Genomic DNA, 23,706 nt, shown 5'->3' on the forward strand with positions numbered 1-23,706 from the left:
TATTTTTTATTGAATTTTGAAGGGTCACTTTGACAATTCAAATCAAGTTTTCAACAGTCTGCCAATCTAATTAAAAAGTCATAGCCTACTTTAATTATAATTTAAATGATCTCACGTTGCATACAAAACTTCGTATGCATAAATACTATATTGGCGGAAAGATCGAAAACGACCCTGACATTTACCTACTCTAAAACTTAATTATCATTATGTTTATTTAGTAAATCAACTTTCAGATAATTTTTTTCAAAATATTAGCTGAGTTCGGTAGGTTTCCATAAAAAAAAAACAAAACAAAATACCTATGTAAATCATATTTTACAGAACATATTGTTACATATCATTATCTTTAAAATTATTAACCTGTCTTTAGATAGTTCATTTCAAGGATATTTTATATCAGAAACATCAAGTGATTAAAAAAGATATAATATCCAATGGAACACAAAGTAAGATTCTTTTGTATAAAATTTATTTATTAACCTATGATTTTTTAAAATTCAGTTTAGTTAAAAAAAATTATTATAATTAAAATAGAAAGGTTTGAACATTGTTTTTTTATAATCTACTTAAGATTCTTTTAAACTGTATGTCATGGCGTTTTTATCTTGCTAACATTTCGGTTTCCGCAAGTACGTATGAAAATTTTCAAATTTAGAAACTTTGAAATCAATATAGTAAAAGAACCAACACATTTGCAGCAATCACAACATTTTATATCTCGAATATCCTACTTATTTAAACCAAGCATGAATTGTTGTTTAAAAATGTGATACTTACCAATAATTGTACATTGTCTTGGATGCACTTGAATGGGAAAGCACATATGAAAAATCGATTTCTGCCGGAACCCGCCCTTTCTTGATAATCTCCTAGCCATAAATATTCGTAATGCGTTCGCATGGCCGCTGGCTGTGAATGAGATAGGATAACCGTCTCTGCTAGTTCGTCCTGTACTAAACAATATTCTAGGAAATTTGGATCAGAAGAGCTGCGGAGGTTAATAATAATAATAATAATTTATTCATGCTAAAAGTGACAACCAGAATTATAATATTATTTTGTGTGTCTAGTACGGTTTTATTGGTTTAACCAGTTAAAGCGGTTTTAATGTGGTTAACTCATGTTTAAACCAGCCAAACAAGTTAACAAGACAATTCTTTAATCAGTTTGGGTCTTTAACTGGTTAACATCAGCGAATTAACTGGTCTCTTTAACTGGTTAAACCATTTAAAGCTCACAAATTTAGATCTTTTTTGACATTCTTTACTTTAAAAAATATTCGATTAAAAATCCTTAAGTATGTTTGACATTCAGTAAAATAATTTTTAACTAGAGTTAATTAGCTTTCATTTTCAAATTATTATTTTATAACATTATATCTATTTTTATGACAATTCCTCTAACAATCTATATATTTTAATAAACTGGCATTAGCGGAAATGAGAGAAACTGGTCTAAATCGCCAACAACAAAAACATTTTGTGTCGTATCTTGATCAATCCGTGTGCATAAAAGTACGGTTCTGTAAAGGGCAACGCCGTTAATTTGACTGCAAAGTAATTCCACTGTGCAGTGTGCTGATTTCGATGACCTACATCGCGCACACACAAAATATTCTGTATCTTGGGCTTTAACTAAAATCTCGTTTGCTGTTTTCAAATAGTTAAAGGTATGTAGACACCAATGTGTATTAATTAAATGTTTAGCAAACCAATTATATCTGATAAACAATTGTAGAAACACACTATATTTATTTTAATTACATTGTATTAAGTGTCTCATACATACAGGTTACCTTTTAAATTGCTAATACTACTTTTATTTTCTGTATCATTAGAGTGAATTTGCGAAATGTGTGTGAATAGTCATTTTAAAATTTATTTGCATCGACGACACATTGATGATTTCACAAAGTAACGAAATGTTACAAAATCATTGCATTTATATAGTTTGTGTAAACATTCATACTCCTCCTTAATTAGAAGAAAGTAATAAGCACAGAGGTATTTTTATGGTATATACAATGACATGCTAATTTCTGACATATCTACCTAATAAAACTGCAATGAAAGTTCTTAAGCAATAACTGACGGGACAAAGAGAAATTTACCAATTATTATGCCTGGTTTCGTTACAATACTTGTTCATACTCGCACAGGCGATGTAATAAAAGATTATTAATAGTTGATAAAAAATCCAGTCGATGTTGTTTAAACAGCTTGTCAAGGAGACATTTTTTATTCTTTAAACACATTACATTTCATTACATTCATTTGTAAATAAAAACAGGTGCATGGTAAATTTTGAAAACTAGTTTATTAGAGAAAAATGAATTTTAAGCAGTAATTACAATCATTGAAATTCGTAACGCATTCAAAATCTATATTTAAAATGCATTCATGTTGTTTTGGCTTTATGGAAAGCCCTGGAAATTTTGCATTTAACTTGGTAGTAAAGCTGTCTGTTGAATTAGGTTAAGTTTGAGGTTATGAATAGCGTCAATGCCTAGTCCTTTGTTGTCAGTTTTACTAGTTTGCAATAGAAGAATACTAGACATCGCGGGAAATTCAGCAACATGTTATGTGAAGGAAATCAAACAGTGTGCCCAACGTTAAAAAAATAAATCATGGCGTCTCATTATGCCAAAACAACGTAAACGGTGTTTATTTGTTTAATTGTTTTTTTGTTCAATCATTTGTAGATTATTATTAAACAGACCATTTAAAACTATGTATAATTATAGGTGTTCATAACAAAATTGAATAATAATAAAAACCGGTTGGAATATTTTTAAGACATCGTAGTTTTTTTACAATTTTATTCTGATTTGTCTAATTAGATTTACACTCACCACATAATATTAAATCTTATTATTTTTTGGTTTTCATGAACTTATTCATGTTATTGGTATGTACTCGTAGGTAATTTATTTGTATCTTGAGGTACATACGCGTATTTATATTATTGATTTTGTTGTACGTTAATTTTTAAAATAGAACTGTTCAATGAGTAACATTTTATAAAATAGGGAAGTGACATATAAATTATTTCACTAGAAAGAATGTTGGTTATTTGATTATATGTAATAAAAAGATCATTTCTAATGATTCAATAGGTTACTTGTTATCCAGTTATTCCATGCTGCATGGATACCTATTGTTTCTTCAAACGCAGAAATTTAAAAATTTTATTAGCAAATAATGCAAGAAAGAAGATGAAGATGATTCAGCATGAATAGATATTATCACGTTTGATTATTGAATTTGCAGTAAATTACTTTTTAAGTCATTGCGTTTACGTAACTGAAACTCATTCAGTGGAAAACAATTCTGCTAGAGTTACAACAGAATTGTAGTGACATACTCTGACGGTTGTTTCATTTTAAGAAACTAAAACTACGCAATTATTCATTTAATCAATTATTAACGATTTTAGGTAACCGTACCAAATCTGTGTTTAGCTTTCTTATTGTGTTAATGAACTAAATATTTGCTAAATAATTTTTGCTTGGTTCATAATTAAATTTATAGTGTTACATACCTGCTTTTGAATAATTTTAACAAAAACCAAACACTAATTTAATTTACTATAATTCTTTACAAAATAGCTTATAAAAAATATCAAAAAAATGACCTCAAATTAAGTCGAACTATAATGAAAGTATTCCAGTTAGAATGTAAACAAATTTTAAATAAAATTATTCTAAAAATGATCATCTTATTAATTCAGTTATTCATACGGCTGTTGCGATTCTGTTCTAGCTCTAATGTATTGTTTTGTAATGATCACTTAGGCATTATTTTCTTTCTTGTTATAAAAAATATGTTCTTTTATCTAAAACTGAAGCTTTTGGTGTCTTTTTGGACAAGTTTTGCATAAACGTTCTTTGTTAACAAAACTTCGAATCAAAATTGTGGAAACACGTTGTGGAAAGCTTTTATTGTTTTTGCAAGACTATGCACCTGCTTGTAGCTCTCAAAAATTCAATGAAATCAGCTTTAAAATTACCGATCATCCAGTATATTCTCCTGGCTTGATTATTACCTATTTTCAAACCTCAAGAAAGTCTTAAAAGTATTGTTTGGAGCAAGGTCATCATGTCATCTCACAGAACTACCTGCGATACTGCTTTACCAAAATTTTTATTTTCACAAACTAAACGTCCAGGGGGTAATGAATCTTGAACCCTAAACTGGTTTCTTTTGTTTTTGATAATAAAACACTACTGCCGAAACCAGCCAGAAAAAAATAAGGAAAATGAAACATACTGTGAGGAGTAGAAGTTTATTATACACGAATTTGAAAACATTTTTGTTAAATTTAATTCTAAAATATTTTAAAGCGAATTTAATAAAGTTGAGCTTACAACATTGTTGGGAAAAGATTATTTGCCAACAAGCCAAACCAGAAACCTATCAAACTAATTACAAAGTTAGTAGACTCTTAACTGACTTGAGTACTATAGTTGCCTTAATAATTGTCTGTTGCACATATGCCAGACTACCAGTCAGATTTTACCTACCTAACTGTCATGTAACCAACTAAATAATACGATATAATAATAACAAACGGACATTTTAATTTAAACGTGCTGGATAAAATTACAGTTAATACGAAGCATTGCCTACGATTGACCAACAATTGTTAAGGTAATTTTTTGATTACAGGTTGTGGAAAAAAATGACATAAAGAGATGTGTTTAAATTGTTATTACAATCTTTCGTTATCCAGAATATATTAAGTACAGTGAAATGAATACATACAACAAAGCTCCATGTATGCAGTTGGTTGAAACAAGGTATCTGTTTCTAGTAAGTAAATCATAGCTGTAATGTTCGTAGTTATTTGCAATATTCTCCACATAAAACTCGTACAACTTGTACATTTTATGTCTTGTTATTGTAGTAATATTACAGATTTGTGTGATAAATTTTCGCAACAAGAGAAAATTATTTGATGTTAATTAACATTACATTATGATTATGAACTTAATGTTACGTAAAACTGAAACCTGTACCAACGTAAACTGGTAACTGAATAAAGTATTATAATATGACGTACCAGGGATTCAGTCATTCGTCATTACAGATAAGTATTTCTACCAAGTAATGATGACTAAATAAGTATCTGAAGGAACGACAATCCCTAAACACCAGTTTAGCTTGACCGCTGGCCATCCATCACGCTTCTGCTGTTACTCAAATCCTAGGAGACCCAGAACCCTGTGACAAGTTCCTAATGGAATGGATATTCGTAGGTAATACGACGTTCTGAAGAAGTAAAAATATGCATACATTTTGGCCAAACAAGATGTCACACAATAGCAAAAAAATAGAAAAAAATTAAACTCATAAATTAAAAATAATAATTAGGTACATAATCATGAAATTTATTTCATATTTACAGGAAAGTTTCTATGGCAGGTTATCCCTAATCTATTTATAGTATATTGCCGTTAGGTATAACTTTTTATCTGTTCCGCGGACATAAATTGACCAATGAGAATCAAAGCCAAATTCAATCTGTATAATTTTTCATCACATTTGCCACGTAAAAAAGTTAAGGTTAGAATTTTGCTGTCAAGTTCACAATTAGTGTTTTAAGTTTAAAAAAATAAAATGTCATTAACACAATTCGAATGTCAGAATTTTTTTCTGTGTAAATCAGATCGTCTTAACAACCTATTTGATTGGAAACTAAGAAAATGTAATGGGCGGGGCAGAGACATGTTCCGTTGTCCTTAGTATAGCAATCGTGAATAATGTAAAAAAACTGTGGAAACTATAGAAACTATGTAACGATCAAGTCCAAGGCAATTCACTTCAAACAGACTATGTATAAATGCTTTAGCCGAGTCTTTAGCACACATAGCATTGTCGAAATATTATTTAAAAACTGTACTAGGTACTCCATATGATTCAATTAAACAAAGTAGAGTGCGTAAAAATTCTGTAGCTTCACAGAATCCATTTCATTCGTTCTGTTAAACACAGTGCACTGTTTTGTTTCTCAATCACCGACTGCCCAGTACAAAAATTTCTTCTTCCCGCAAAGTCACTTTCTATTGAAAAGGTGGGCCACAAGGATTTTTAATATAATTTATACATATTTCGTTGTTATATGTTAGTTTGACATAGTAACTATTCTTTATTTGAAGTCTTTAATTTCTTTATGTTAGTAGAAATGGATATTTATTTCAAAAATGTATTGTGACACTTAAGGAATGAAAAATTTCATGAAAAAACATGGGTACATCGTATGTGATCACACATGCTACGGAAATACGGATCCATTATAGTCTTCAGGAACATAGGTATACTCTCACCACAAACCACAAGTATGCTAAATGTAAAGTCCATTACATAAAACATTACTCTGGTGAGTAATTGATTGATTTAAATCACAAGTAAATGCACTTTGAAATGACATTTTTACTACACAGAAAAATTACAATGTAAAAGATTCTTTCTACGCAGTTCATTAAAAACTGTTTTCAAAAAAATGTATAACCATGTTAAGATTTCACTTAAACTTATTTTTTTATACAGAATTATGAGATTTTAGAATTTTTAAAGACTATTTTTTCTACTCCTTTTTCTTTAAATAAATACACGAGTGATAATGAGTAGGCCAGAATTGAAAATGCAACTCACAATACATTTCCAAAGTTAACGTGGCTATTTTAAATATCATATTGTTTTAAAATGATGGCTTTGCTTCCAATGATTTTATTTGTCACAACTGACATTTCCGAAAAAGTTAAAATACGACGTATATGTATTTTTTTTAAGTAAGTTACTGAACTAGTAATAGTAATTAAAAATGTTGTTTCCTTGAAGTATGTTACTGTGCTATGTACCCTACGCACTACGTAGTTAAGTGTTACTCATTGAAATGATCTCATGACATTTTTTTTAAATAAATTAAATGTTGCTCGTATCACAAGAATTCCAATTTGTTGTGAATGATATAACACTATACTTTTAGCGTTAGACTTCTCATATTAACATAAAACATTATTTTTAACAAAATGAAACATTATATTTTGGTATAATACGAGTACAATTACGGCCACGGAATTTTGGCCGTCACTTGTCATTCCATTGACATGAAATGTAAAGCGGCCCTTACGTATTCGTAACCTCACTTGCAAGAAAACGTGCTTCCTCATTTCGTGCACTCTTGGAACAGGGATATTATCTGCACTTCATTGAAATACGGTATTGGTAGCATGTTCATAACAATGAATGAAATATGACATTGACAAATTTTTGGATGTCAATTCCAAAAGTCAATCATAATATCAATAAAGCATGGACTACATTCATTTTTTTTTTAATTGACATGAAAGTGACGGCCAAAATTCCGTGGCCGCAATTGTACCTGTTCACGTTGGGAAGAACAGCTCTGGTGCAAATGACTGACCTGTTACTATGACAACTCATATGAAAGTTGATGCCAAATGTGTGCGATTTGCACCACTAATGTTCAATCCAACGTGAACAGGTATATGACCAGTAAAACAACTACCTATAATAAAGTTAAATATTTTACTGTTAAATGTTGGGTCGACTAAAATTGAAATTTATTATTCAGTATTAATTAATTATTAATAAACCACTTCCAAAATCAACATCCAAGTTAAATCTCTAATTTATCGTTTGACGCCACATAGTAACGAACCGGCGATTTAGACGAACATTTTTGACAGCCACAAATGTATCAAAACGAAAAAGCAGCCAATTGCAAGTTTCAATGTACCTAGAGGGTACATTATAAGATGAATCATAAATTTACAATGTTTCATTTAAATTAATATTGTGTTTCCTTTTCTTTTCCTGTGGTTTAGTATCTTAGGTTTACTTAATTGATCTGTAAATGGGTTTGGTTCGTTGGAGAATAAGTTGATTAATTAATTAATCTCATAATTATTAGTAAGTATTGTTTCACAACATATGCATTAGCAAAAAGAATGTGTAATCATAATAAAAACAGTAAATTCCTTGCAAATCACTTTATTTCCAATACATTTGGTAAATAGGTTATACAAAGGGATATAGCCTATGAGTCCTATGACTAATATATTTGGGATGTACTGGTGGTTAATTAAGTACTTGTGATATAAACGTTACTCGGGCATGCTTACTGTGTATTTTGGTAAAGGCCACTATCAACTATTGATTATATTATTGACATCCCCTTGTAGAGAGGGTACTATCTACATAGCTAATTTAAATCACTAGCCAAATTTTTAGATACTGGATCGATCGTTGCTGTTGTCCTTAAGGTAACATTTATTCATTTCGACAAACTGTAAGAGTTGTTTTGGTTTCATAAGAAAGCTTTGTTGTTTTTGCAGGTCTATTCGTGTGTAAATGTTAAAATAATTTCGACAATAAAAACAATCAAACCAGTGATGATAATAATTAATGCAAAAATTGTATAAACAATCCACGGAATCGGTGGAACTATTATTAAAATTCTATAAACTTCTATGCTAAATATAAAGTTATACACCTTGCAATGGCTGATCTAGGCCGAATTGAAAGCAGCTCATTGTAACTGTTCCCTGGGTGAAAAGACGGACTAACCCTTGAAATTACGTATATTCGTATCATATAACCTATACGAGTATAAGAAGGTACTCAAAATTGTATAAGTATATTATAAAATAACATGCATATTAATAAAGGTAATCGTATTGAAAATAACTTTTGGTTGATGTTAACCTTCTTACTTTTAATTAGTTAATCCTAAAAGCTATAATAATCAGAGGGTTCGTTTTTATTTATTTCGATTACAGTAATTAACAAAATATTGCACTGGAAGAATTTCAATGTAACCGTTTGAATTAATGGTGACGAAGCGGTAGGTAGGTATATTTAGATCCTTAAATTGCAACTGAAACCGTGGTTCTTAAGTTAACTATGCTACAATAAACTTTCCATATATACAAATTTATATATTAAATGCCCACATTGTATTCTAGGGGAGAACGATGGAGGAATATCAAGTTTTTCCTCGAAATCCAGCTCGACACAATAGCGAATTTCAGGATTTCCGTCGGACATATTCAGGGGCAAACATTGATCAGAGGCTGCAGTCCTCAAGGGAAAATAGTTTCTCCAGGTCATTAGAAACTAATATCCCAGGGATGATCCTGCTTATGTGCGACACAAGTAGTCTTGTCTGGAATTAAAAAAAAAATGTCATTTAAATAAAAACTCCACTAGGAAATTATTTCGTAAATTGGTTGAGGACAGAGAGGTGCTCACGATGTTTATTAATAGGATAGCTAAAGTTATTCCTGTCTCTTCCCGTCGGTAGATAGGCTGCTCACTACACGCGATAGGTCAAGTCTAGGGAAATCATTAGCGTGAAAAACACGTAAACAGAGCGCTGCGGGCCAAAAATTGATCATTACCATTCCTTCTTTTCTCGCTTTTCGAACCGAAGACTTGTTTACTACGCGTGTACGATCTAAACTATACAATATCCGCAACTCGCCCGTTTTGATATTTATAGAACATATTTTCGAAACCGTTACCTTGATAGATATATTGTCATACTTAAAAAGCTTGATTCGTTTAAAGCAATGGAACAAAGTGTTCCCATTTCTCTTATTCTATTATTAAATAATGGACTGCTAAGTACTGATACTCATGCTCCACGAGTTGTTGAGTATGTTACCACGACATAGCACAATAAAAAGAAATAATAAACAAATTTTGATACAGAAATCGTGTATTCAAAAAATGGGTCAAGTTGCTTGGTGCTTGCTTTTGTTTCCGTTAACGTATGGCGTAGATTCATCACTTCATCAGTTGTCAGATATGTCGCGAAACAAGAAGTAGAAAAAGTAGAAGTAGACGACCAATAATATACGAGTATGCATATTTCAGAAACTGTTGAAAGAGTTAGGGAGATAATATAAAATGAACTAAAAACTTCAATTTGTCACAGCATATGAAGGTATAACCAAAGTCAGGTTTGATTTTGATTATATCTTCATTTGTTGTGACAAATTTATACCGGGTGCCCCAAAATTCGCGGAACAACCCCGTATATGATACTTGTATATAACCATATATCTGAAGGATTTGTTAATTAAAAGGACGACCTACGTTATCAAACAAAAAAGGGAGAGAAAACCACGACCTGCTTGATTACAAATTTGAACATTGATAACTTTTTCTATACAGAATTTGACACGACCTATGTCGTACATAATTCAATTAGTTTCTATGACTTTTTAAAATTACAATGTTGACGGTTTTATTAAACCGAATTTGTTACAAAACATGAAAGAGAACCCTTGAAAATCGTCAAAGAGTTAAAAAAATAAATTGTTAGCATTTCATGTGCTGTTCTTCAAAAAAAACCTTTCAATTCTTTGTTTTTAAATTATTTGGATTTTGGTCCAGTCTGATCTGGATAAGTTTCAATTATATTGTTCTGTTTCTAAAATAAAGTAGAACCTTTCCATTTCATTTGCTTTTCGAGGAAATAAAAATTAAATTCTATTCAGTTTTTTCAGTAATTAATTTGTTAGTTTATATGATTTGAGGAATTGAGGATTCTTATTATGTAAAATATACTACATAGTAAATTTTTTGATTTTTTTAAAATTTAACATAAAATAACATTTTGTCACAAGAGTAACAAGTTTATCTGTTGCTGCAAATATTTGTAGAGATACTCGTAGTAGATTTATTTTCTAAGGATATTTTTTTGGTATAATTATGATGACCACTAGATAGACATGGTCTACTGGAAACCTTGTGTTCCCATAAAGTTTCTAATGACATTTTTTTCACAATATACGGAAAAATGTACATCTTTATTTTTTTTAAACACCCAATTATTTTTCTTGTCTCGTTATTTAGATTTCGTAGTTTCTCTATTAGAAGTTAGAGTTAGAGATTGTTCACTTGTGTCGAAGGACCAAAATTGATAGTCGTGTATTGAGTAACTAACAATTTATTGAATAATATAAAACAAGAAAGTGTTTGTATTGAGACGTGTCTTGTCTCGAGTGTTAAGTTGATCTTGTCTATGTGTCGATCTGTCGTCGAGGGTTGATGTCCCCACCCCTTCGACAGAGGGGGTGTTGCAAAAGTGGTTGGACGAAGTTCCAACAGAGATGCTTCTTTGACAATAGTAATATTGAAACCAGTGCTGCCAACCATGATACGACTACCTTCCTCGAATTTTCTTTTTGATCTCACACTACTAAAATGGTTCCACTTGTGCAGGTTACTGTTTCTTGATCTTAATAATGTTTTCAACGTACGTTACAAGAGTCATCTGTTCTGTTACATGAACCACCTTGCTTTTTATACATAAAAAAATGAGGACGACCCAGACGAAATATGACAAATTTTGGCATGGTTTTGAACTTTCTCCAAATTGAGACCTTGCTTTTGTATCATGGTCAAGTCGAACACCTTACTCAAGATGCTGCCAATCTGTGTTTTCAATGGGCGGCCAACGCTCGGTTATCGTTTTACACATCCGTAAGTTGCGATTCCAGTTGGCACGCTATGATCCAACATCAGCCAACTGGGGTGCATCCTGCATTTAGTGGAACGCCATGTGTGTTTACGTGCCGTGAGCCAACCCCGGCTATTGGCAGTCAGGAAGAGAGCATAGACATGCTTTGATTTCATTTCCGACTACCTGCTGATTCAGGATTTACAATGAGTATCAATTCTCTCTACAGCTTTTACAAACAAGAAGTATCTAGCTGGCGACTTTTAAAGTTTTCCTTACTCACTTGCCACTTTTCAGTTGGGAAATTCTTTATTTGAAGTTTATTAAGTTACTGCAATTGCATAACTTTTTCGGAAAAAATACTGTACTTGTACTGTACTTGAAATTCTTACAATTCATAACCTAAATAAACAAACATACTTATAGTTATGACATTTTATGATTCCTAATACGAAAGGACAATGTTTCGACATATCGCAACGTTGTAACCTGTTTTCTGCAGTTAATTTATTTTTGGAATAATGGCCTAATTCGATGTCCTCAGCAAGTTTTTCTGTTAATACCTACTCGTATCCACTCAACTACTATATTTTAAGTTATTTAAAAAAAATGTATTTATTACTATTTCTAGATCATCTAATAGTATTTATGTTATGAGGAGCAAAAATGAAGTTTTATGTGCTGCGGCTGGTAGATCATTTATTTATTCATCACATTCCCTTATCTAATAAAAATTCGTGATACGACTGATGTGATGATTTGACTCGTGAAACCAGAGCAGCACATCTGCAGCTTGATTTCACTCGTAGATACCTACGGTGATAATCATAGTACTCGTGTGGATGCAATATTCGTATTGGTGGCCAAATAATAAGTAAATATTTGTCATTGGTGAACACGAAATTATTCGCATCAAAGGGGACGAATAATAGTGTTGAGCATGTTCGTGCAGGCTCCGCACTTCGTTATCGAACATTTGCGATTGTCTGCAGTATAGTGCACTCATGGGAAAAGTCCAATAATTTAAAAAATCGAATGATTTTCATAATCAGATTCACATTCGAATTCAGAAAAACAAAAAAGAATATTTCGGAATTTAGTTTATTTGTTCAGCAACATTACAAAATGAAAAGCATTTGTGGAAATATATGTTTTACAATGTTTCTTCACGAATAATGAACATACGTAGTGATCTAAGAACAGAGCATTTAACAGAATGCCCATAGAAAATTATTCACAAATATCGTGAAAATTAAGGAATATTCGTAAATGCGTGTGTGGAGTCGGCTTTTTTAAGTATGTATTTTGAAAAAGGAACATAAATATTTTGCCAACAAAAACAAATTAACTCGTTAACTGCGCAATGCAATTTTAAAACTAAATTAAGTTATTTCAAATAAAAAATTGATCTAAATTGATAAAAAAACAATGTTAACTATTTGTTATTACATATTTCTTCAAATTTTACAATTATGCGGTGAAAAATAAATTCTTGCTTTTCATGAAGGCAAATTATGAATGTATGGTTTATTTGACTGAACCAAATATTTCAAAAATCAAAGGAAAAGTGCTGTCCTATACACAAATGTTTTATATGAAAGTAAACAAGCTCAAATACACAGCACAATTTTAATGCATGAGTAAATGATTTAAGTAAACTTTATGCTTTAATGCGAGAATCCTTGGATAGGTTTACTCGATTACTTATGTAACAATTGAAACTACTGAAAATAGTTAAAACACTTAAACAGATATGTAATAGTAGATATAATTAAGTTGCTAGTTAATAAATGTCATTACTCATTAGCATTACATATTAATTAGGTTTTACAAAATTAACCTGTTAAACAAAGAATTTAAAAAATGTACATCTATCTATTTACATTTATTTTATTAAATAGTTATTTATTTGTGACAAATGTTTATTAAACATTACAAAAGTGATTAACTGATTTAAATCGTACTACCTTAATTACCAGTAAGTAGAATCCTTCGGCTGAAATTGAATATTTTAATGGTAAATGTACCAACAAGCGACATACATTTTTTTCGAAAATAATTTTTGGCTGCGTATTTTGAAATCTTTCTTTAATTCGCAGTGTTCACTACCTTTGTGGGTATGTTAATAAATATTCGCAATTCTTATGTAACAATTAATTATTATAAAGAACAACTGACCTTATCGATATCCCTTCATCCCCTTTTCAGTTGCCATTTAAGGGTCCATGGGGTGAAAACAAAAGGTCTTCTTAAAGCGGCACGGTTTACATTATTATTATTATTATTTTGTGATCTTTAGCTCAAGCTGAGCCGAGTGGACTAAAGCAGTCCTCGTGCTGAACTGTCGCTGCACCGACGTCTGGACGCGCTCCAAGCGCCTGTTCCCCTTACCACCACCGCCTCCTGCAAACCCCCTAATCCCAGAAGCGCTGCAGTCTGGCCGCGTGCGCCTCCGCACAATATGCATGCATCATTGTTTATGACTGTGCACCAGGCGGCGGGGACTTATCCTTGCAATAAGGATCACGATTAGGTTCCAACAACATAATTGTCGTCTGTTTTATAATTACGCAATAAAGACTATGCATACATTAAAAATACTCCTTGATCTCAAGGAACAGTGCAAAACACCTCATACCTATACCTAATCACTTGCTGCAAACTTTTAGAATTTCGGAAACATCTAATATGTAGCGACTGTTGAACAGAAATTGTCTTGAAAACTGTATTGTTTTTGATTTACTGTCAAAATTTTGAGTTAGTATGTACTGGAAAGTGGTGTACTAATCGAAGGCTCAGACTTTTGGACGTTCTTTTTTCAAGATTTCTAACTGTACAATTTAATCCACCATGACGCAAAACTTGGTTGGCAAAATCTGTCAATACTGTCTGCAGTTGTTTGTTGTGGAGGGTATGTTAGAGTTTTTTTTAAATGAAAATGTCTGCGATGTTTATCCAAACAGGTCATTAAACACAGATATTTATATATAATTTTTTATTGGATAATTTTATGTGGAATGATCCTTTCGTCTATTTGTTATGAAATTATTAGTACAATTACAACTTACAATTACAACTTATTTTTAATCTCCTGTAATCTGATTAGAATTTTGAACTAATTACTCGAAATTTGTTTAAAAATAATTAAGCAACGTCGAGCGTGATCAGTAATTGGATGGATGGCCTCCGGAGAAACCCAGTTCCATTGTGACTTAGATACTTCACAGATTCACTACTTGATTTCAGTATTGTCTGTAATCCATAATGTCGTACGAACAAACTCACGTGGATATCGTGTAAAGAAATGCACTATAGCAAAATAAAGTGAATTTATTTAGCGTAGATTCTTTACAATTCTCTAGCGTGTCATTGGAGTGTTTGTTATATCTTCGATTTTACAAACTAATGTAGGTATACCTATGTCATAATTTATTTTCCTGTTGTGAATGAATACATCATCGAATCACGCATTTTCATCGCCTACAGCTGCCTGTACAGCCAGGCCCAGTTTAGAACCCCGGAATCGCGAACAGTTATTTTGTATTTACTGTACACACTAGTGTATACTAGTTGACTTTACTACCCACTCGCGTGCGAGCTCATTTTAATTCTGTATCTGTTAGTGTACAACTACGTGAGCGTTGAGATATAATTTATACAAGATATGAGTCCACAAATTGTAGCTAATTGTATTTAAAAGCTTAGTACACTTATTACTAGTGCAGCATCACTATATGATAACAATAGACATATTTGGATCACGAACAATAAAAAGGATGGAAAAAACAACAGAATTAAGATCTACAGACGTTCGATTCTTGGGGTTTCTAGCACTCTTTTGGACGAGTTAAAACCTTATAAAGGCATGTTTATACATTCTAGTTAACTCTGTTACCCAAGCGGATGCGCGATTATTTTAATTTTGTTAGTATCGAATATACAGTGTGGACATTTTAACTGGAATAAAATTCGTAACTTGGACATGGACGATTTTTGTAAAAAATCCCGAAACAGGTCAATTATTGTTTTTCCTTGCCCACTTGTATGTGGTTTTTGTATATCTGGTCCCAGAAGTGAGCAACCACCTCTACCTTTTTTGTCTTTATTGCCTTTTGCCTTCTTGCTAAAGAAATGCGTCATCTGGATTTACCATTCAATAGTCAAAGTACGATAAGCAGGATTGAAGCACAGTACCGGAACTTGGGTCATCCAAGGGTTGTGCCCAGACAAGGAGAACCCTGTCTGGGAGAGGATATGTTAAAGGAGAGAAATGTTTCGTAATCATTGCATGACTAAACTAGGGTTTAAATCAAATCTTTCTAATACCAATTTAAATCGTGACATTGACATTATTTTCATTTCCGTTGTCGTTACTAGTATGCAATTTCGTTTTTTGCGCTAATCTCTCTTTTCTGCAATAGTCACCAATGATGGTTGTCTTCAACAATACAAGTCAACGGTAGTGGTGTGAGCCTCAATGTTAACATATGCTTAAAACTTCGTGCAAACATTTCCTTTACATTTTATATTTGCATTGTGTAAAAATTAATCTCACCACTTCATTAAATTTTAAAAATTAGTTTTACATGCATACCGTATTGTCACTGGCGATTACTTCCTAACTACGTTATTATTTCTTGAATACTAATTCGTTCATTTGCTTGTTTTCTCTCCAACTTTCATGCTGTCAGTGTTTTACACATATCTTAACTTATATCTTTTCCGGTTTAGTTTAATTAAACTTTTGTCTCAGTACTGATTCATTATTAGAGAACAAACAGTTAAAGTAAATTGCTTCAATTTACATATTGTATGCATTTATGTACAATTTGGCCATTTATGGAGCAGACAATGAACTGTCGCGCCAGGACCAATGTGAGTGAAGTCGGAACGGTCGATGCATTTGATCATGTCTATTTTTCTTATTATTTCAGAAGCGCTTCAATTACACATTTCGATAAATTTAAAGTGAAAAATTCGACTAATCTGGTCTGTCTTTTATTATCGCATGAAAATGTTACATTATATGATAACTGGTAACAGAATTAAGACGAACTTTGTTTTATCATGTTATCCATTTATTTACGATAAAACTGTTGAAAAGATACATATTGTGACATGAATACAGTTATTATGCAAAAACTTGTTTTGATATTATGCCAGAATGAGACTTTAAGCCTTGACCAAATATTGCAAGCATTCTTCACGAAATACATCTTGTCTTGCAACGATTTTACATGTTCATTTTTTACTTCAGTACATATCTCAGATATTCCTAACTTACAGGTGTTTTTTGCATTATTTCATAATTGTTTTCGCTGCATAGCTTTAACGATTTTCCTGTGTAAGAACAAGAATACTTATTCTCAGATATTGATTAAAATAATCATTACAACAAAACAGTGGTATAGAAAATTCTCATTTTACTATTTTGTTAGACACTCGCGTATTTGGCTCTAGAAAATAATAGGACAATAAATAATGTATGGTTTATAAATACAAAATGACAAATAGTAATCTGAAGAAGTAAAAATCCTATATTTATGTTTAAATTGAATTTTTCATTACATACAGGGCAAATCGAAATACATCAGAACATTAAAACCCTAGGATCTTCAGACCATTTGTGAAAATCACATACATTCAGTTTTGACATACACCTCCATATAACGGTAGAAATGCCATCTACAGTTTAAGCACAAAAGTTAACTACGCCACTGATATCACGTCAGGAAAAATAGTAAAATTAAAAAGTTATCGAGTGCAACGCAAAAATGGTGCAAAAAGTTTTCCTTTCACATGGTTTTCATTCATAATATTCTTACATGTTTTTATGGCTCTGTGAATTAAAAAATGTTCTTGGGTCATTTCATTGATAGTAAGGTTTTGTGACTCTGTGTTTTTAAAGCGTTTTTGGGTATTCATGTTTCAATTAATTAAAACTTACAGAAGCGTCTCGTTCGGGATGGAATTAAGTTTTCGGTTTATTTATCTACTTATTGAAGATATTATGCTTTACATATTATGGTGAAATTCAATTTCATCCTGTTTTTATTAAATACATATTTAAAATTTTAATCCGAATCTAGTTTAAGGGTGGAATAGATACATAATTACATTTTATAATGTTTTAATACAAATCAATTTTTATTGATCTACAACGTTAATTACAGTTAATGTTTGATTTTATTATCAATTTGTCTTCTGTTTTTAAAATACCAGCCGATTTTTTAAATTTCACATATAGCCGAGTGTATCCATTATGTTACAATGGTGAAATGTGAAATTTTAAAAATCGCTATTTACGGAATTAGCACAACCTCAATAACATCGTAACTCGAAGTGCTTTTGAGGCAACCACCAAAACACAAGCGAAATTATTGCAGTATGGATCTATCGCTTGATGTTGGTGAAAGTCATTTTAAAGTAATCTTCGAACTTCTAACAAGTATATTTTTTATATACATAAACATTTTTTTACATTGAATTACATCATATATCCCTATGAACTGTCATATGTCAATTTCAGTCCTCCTCCTCTAAACTAACTGCATCTACTCTGATAATGATTTTCATTTAAATTTTTAATAAGTTTTTCAAAAAAATCGCCGACTTCCTCTCGCTCTACAATCTCTGGGCTTAGTACAAAAAACTCATTTCTGCTCTTAATGATATAGTCTACTATTTTTTACCACCACCTTAATATTACAGTTGCTGATTTAAGATGGACAGTGTACTACAAAGGTCCTACTCTTTGCATTTGTAGTTTTTCCATATTTGAACTTTTATGCTTTACAATTTTGTATCATACATTTTTTGTGTAGACGCAACAGAAAGAGATATTGTCGGTAAATCCATTTTTGACAACTTCTGCGCTTTTTGGTGGATCGAGCTCATTCTCGATCAATGAGAACTTTTGATATGTTACTATGGGGAGGTGCCCCCAATAACCCTGCCAAGTATCAAAACGTCTGTAATTAATGCATGATCTAGATCTATTTTGTCTAGACTAACATCGTTTTCGTTTCAAACGAAATTGGTGAGAAGTAGTACATGCTGTGTATGTGTATATATGGTAATGTTGACAAAAGTGTCATAAACTGCAGGAATGTCCAAAATTTCACAATCATGGTCATTTGTTTCATGGATATGCGCGTTTTAATACCTTTTGGAAAATGAACACGGTTTTTTCTTGTAGTACGACTTTTACGGAAGTCATTGTTTATTGTTGTTCTACAGTTCAGAGTAGAAGGTCTTTTTGTACTTCACCCAGTTACGACCTCGACTTCGTCTCGGCCTTCAATCTCTGGGTTTAGAACAAAAAGACTCACTTTTACTCTTAATGCTGTAATCTACTATTGCACACACGTTTTTTTTTTTGTGTCTGCAAAATCCCGTTCCACATGTGTTACTTAGAAATAGCGGAAGAAGACATTGTAATAAACACTGTGCAAAAGACATTTTACTCGTCAACTAATTGCACGGCTAATTCGTTGTTAATTAAAACCACACAATTGCACACAGAATATATATCCGCCTCAACATTCACGTACGTCTGAGCAGTGAGCACTCTATGGGAGTACATTCCTTTGATCTTTTTGATAAGTAAAACGACAAACGGCGGATCGTGTTTGTGTGTACTGAAAGTGTATGCGCATACATTTTCACTTCAACTTATTTGATCATTTTTAAGAGCAAACTGGTCGTGCGCGCTAGACTGCTGAAATGGCTGCGAATCTTTATAATAGATGAAAATCATAATTTTACCTCACAACTAAAAGGTTTCAGTAATGTCTTTTTAATCTCAGTCAAGTGTGTAGGCTTTTTAAATGGACATCTCTTAACTCATGCCATATTTAGAGCTTAATAAAGTTGGCTATGATTTTATAAAGACTATGGCCATCTATATTCAGTTGTTCTAATCTCTTACAGGTTACTATTTTCACGTTCTTTTCTAACTAGTAACTGGAATACTAGATGGCATGACACTACACAAATAAACATTAGAACGCAAACTCCCTATACATTTTTTGGGCACAACAAGGTTGGTAGAACTGACTAATTTGTATAATAGGTTGCCTCGTTTCCGTTTAAAGCAATAGTCTGAATTTTTTCCCCCCGCAAAAGTTACTCGTGACGTCACAGTGTACTAAACTTTTACTACAGAGTCTGTCGATCATGCATTAGGTGTTCCTTCGCTAGAATAAATCCCAAAAAGCCACCCAATAAACTCCACGGAGCTTATAAACCTTAGGTTCTATTCGAACACCCAAAATTTCTGGGTTGATTTTACGTCACGAGTTACTTTCCCCCCCGCCCCGCAATTTTCAACGAGGCAACCTATTATACAAATTAGTCAGTTCTACCAACCTTGGGGCACAAAGCGTTTACCGCCATCTCTTATCCTGGTGAGGGTGCAAAATCACAGCCTACTGGATGAGTTTACCTTTCCTTTGATTTTTTTTATCATCGCAAATTTTCACAACAAATTAAAACGCCAGCAATACTTTCGATATTTTATTTTCAACCGTTTTTGATACAGTTCTGCTTCATTTTTATAAATATTATTCCTAAATGTTACCGTGGTCGTATCCTACCACTTAAAATTAAATTTTACCCCTTAATGTAAATGTGGTTAAATGAATTATTTTACCAATAATTTCATCTTCAATTTTATTTTTAAGTGAACGAAAAATTAACATTAGATACTTACGTTTGAACTACCGTTAAAATTTTGCTTTTAATATTATCGGCCGAAATTATGTTACTGAATATAATTTTGAAAATATTATGAATCTTATTAACATTTTTTACAAACTCTAAAAAACTCACACTTGCCACTTTCTGCTAAATTTTAGTATACATCCAGAAATCCTTCCAATGTTTTCATTCAATTTTTTTATGGAAAGAAGTGCTGTTTTTTTAATCCAAAAATTTTTCCAAAGTAGGTACATATTGCGTAAGTGTAGGACTGCTTCCTGCGAAAATTTTGTGTGCCCCGGATTTTTGTAAACTCCACAAGCAAAAGGTTTCTCGCAAAGTGGGCGAAATGTCCCTCCCTCCAGATTATTATCAAAGAGTTTGTCAAAAAAGTTATTGTTTGCAGTTCCTAAGTCTTCATCATTTAGGTTTGTTCTACCTGTTAGTTAAAATATATATTAGATTATTAACAACAATTGTTATTAGAAATTACCACAGTTAACTAATAGCGTGATAGTTGAATTTATCATGATTATGACGACTCAAAACTTGAGTTGCATAGGACATCTTTTGGATCTTATCTGCATGTCCGTAATTTTGTGGAGGGCTCTTAATTCGCCCCACGCTGAATCATAAAGTATATCACTATATGGTCCAATTTCACACTTAAAATTTCTTCGTTTACTTCCCAAACCAAATCTTTTGTTATCCTATAATTTCTAATTCCTTTAATAAGATATGGTGTATCAAATAATGTTGTAATCTCTTGGTCTTGAAGTATTATTTTTCTTCCAATTTGTTGACTGTTTTCTATATAAATTTTGCTTGATTCCCTCAACAACAAATTTAGCAATCTTAGCAGCGGTACTACATTATTTGTGAACGTGATACAGCCTCATTTTGAATTACAAGATAGTGACATAAAGATTGACACTGCTTTGACTTATTTTTAGATAATTGAGATTACTTTGATTTTAAAGTTTTGACTTTTTAAAACATTTGCGCCCTCTTGCGGTGTGGTGAGGGTGCGCTAAACGATTTTCCAAAAATTTATTAGGGACTTTTCATTCTATAGTATTTTATTTTCTCTATGCAAATAAACATAGATAAAATCAAACGTGTGGGATAAAACACATTACTATACTTGTGTGGTGGTAATAATTATTACTGTACGCAATTTCTAATTTTCAATGATTTTATAATATGTATCAGGATTTTTTTTCATGACAATATGTTATTTTTGCCAAGTAAATAGATATTATAAAACTTAAAATTTTCATTATAATTTTTAGTTCTTGCATGCTTGTAGGAAAACCGTTACAAAACGTGTCTTCGGCTCTTTTCCGTATACGGTACTTGTTATAAAATAAATATTTCAAAACTTGTGTTAAAGGCCTATTGTGTATTATAATTTATTTGTTACTTTGTACAACATTTTTCATTTATAATTGAATTTTCTTAATTTCTACATATTTGCGAAAAATGAATCGTCTAAAATTCTAGTAGACTACTATTTTGTCATGAATAATTTTAAATTGGTAGTGGTTATTTCTCATCAAAATGCATTAAGGGGGTTGAAATTTATGGCAAATGTTCAGATGTATTTTTAACCTTTTGCGGAAATAATAACACCGGATGTTTTAAATATGTATAAAGTGGAACAGCTGTAAAATATGTGAACATTTTAGTGTGTCGAAATGCTTTATTGGTAGGGATCTCAGTCACAGGAGAGAATTACTATGATTTGGACAATTGTTGTAATGTTGTACATAATTCAATACGAGATAAATTGATGAGATACATGTTTGTTTTTTGTTGTCATGTGTTTCGTAAATAGGTTGTTGACACAAGAGCTTACGCTTAATGTCAATTATTTTAATTTGAAAAGTCCTTTTTACTGAGAAAAAAAAACACCCCCTTTTCAAGTATCTAGTTTAAAAAGTTATACGTATTTCGTAATGGTCTAAACTCATTAATTTATATTGAAATTTATTGTTGCCAGTTATTACAATGACGATCGCTTTTAAATAATTCAATATATTTTACAACCGCATTTTTTATTACGTGTTTCATAACTTCAATGCTAATGGAATTTATATCATTTCATTTATCTAGGTATACTTGTGTAATATTGGAGAATTAAAATTAAAAATCAATTCTTTGGTAATATGGTGTAAAATGAAGTGGTAGTTGGGTAGTTCTCAATTTGCAACAAGTGTTTTGAAAACGTTTTTTTTTTCAATTTTAAACAATATATTATTCTATGTTTAAAAGTAAAATTGTAAAGGAGTTTTTAGCATTTTAACACCAGAACCAGAAATGTTTTAATTATTAATGCCTGACTAATGGTAATACGTAGCATACTTAACTGAATTACATATTTTAACAACTTAACGTTCTATGCAGAAACAAATAAATGCATACCTTTTACAGTGATTTGATATTAATTATGGAAAATCACGTGTATTCCATAATGTTCACATTCACGGCATTAATTATTTTATACGCAAATTTACATTTTTATAGTTGTAAATTCTTCCTCGCGGTCAAATTTATAAAAATTAAAATTAATACCACCTCAAATACATTTTGCCTAAAATTTTACACAAACACGTTGCAATTAATTATGATTAAATTAATTGTATCTCCTGAAATCTCCTACTCTGGTTTAATTCAGACCGGTGCATTTTTGTCACGAAAGGGTATACAATTGAAAACCTACGCCGCAACAGGAACACCAGTGAGAAAACTCTCATTAAAAATAATGTGGCACTGAAAACCGCGCGATAAAAACCTACTTGCCTAAAATGGACCTAAGAGACCCGTAGAAATGTTCTTTACAAAAAAAACATGTCTTCAGTCAAAACAACTTGACGCAGCTAATTTGTAATGTATCAGCAAATTATATAATGTAAACATATTGTTTTTTTGCTATAATTATTTTTCTTGTTTATTTATAGGTACTCTGCACTATTTTGATTGTAATGTACAAGCACACTAAACCAATAAAATTTAAAACACTTTGGTTACTTATTGTTTTGTGCTTCTTCTTTTCTTCTTCGAATATGTACTCGTACGTAAAAAATAAAACCCGTTTTGAAATCATCTTTTGCTTTTTTCGGCATCCGCTTAGGAAATAATTTTCAAATGGCTCTCATAAAATAGTTCTTCAGAAGTGACTTTTAGGCATTCAGAATAAATCAACGCATTCAGTGTTCGTTGTAAGTAAAATAAAATTTTACTTTGATGTTTGAAATTCAAATTAGCTCTGTCACACATCTTTGTCTTTGTCTTTGTGACTTTGTGAAATGTACTTTAGATAAGTAGGGACGATTACTGTAGTAACATTTGTGGTAAATCAATGAAAAAAAAAATTTCTTCCATATAATGCGAAGTTCTTGGTAGGCTCTGAATATACGAATATACTTATTGCAAATTTTTAATTAATACAAAATTTATTGTTAAATTGAATTACATTATGTTGCATGAAATTTCATTTCCCTAAACACT

At 31.4% G+C, this 23,706-nt stretch overlaps 1 protein-coding gene and 2 long non-coding RNA genes across 3 annotated transcripts in view; all 3 read right to left on the reverse strand.

Moving 5' to 3' along the window:
• TyrRS (Tyrosyl-tRNA synthetase) overlaps positions 1-23,706 on the reverse strand; it is a 199,795-nt gene that overhangs the window by 78,080 nt on the left and 98,009 nt on the right. The gene's annotated exons all lie outside the window — the stretch shown is intronic.
• LOC138130523 (uncharacterized) lies at positions 8,003-14,035 on the reverse strand. Its single transcript, XR_011159602.1, has 2 exons — positions 13,675-14,035; positions 8,003-9,192 (listed from the first exon to the last, which is right to left on the reverse strand). It is a non-coding gene; the product is annotated as an uncharacterized lncRNA (long non-coding RNA).
• Positions 20,001-21,284, reverse strand: LOC138131957 (uncharacterized). Its single transcript, XR_011159951.1, has 2 exons — positions 20,690-21,284; positions 20,001-20,635 (listed from the first exon to the last, which is right to left on the reverse strand). It is a non-coding gene; the product is annotated as an uncharacterized lncRNA (long non-coding RNA).

Source organism: Tenebrio molitor, chromosome 5 (genome assembly GCF_963966145.1).
Source record: "Tenebrio molitor chromosome 5, icTenMoli1.1, whole genome shotgun sequence".
In the NCBI taxonomy this organism is placed as follows: Eukaryota; Metazoa; Arthropoda; class Insecta; order Coleoptera; family Tenebrionidae; genus Tenebrio; species Tenebrio molitor.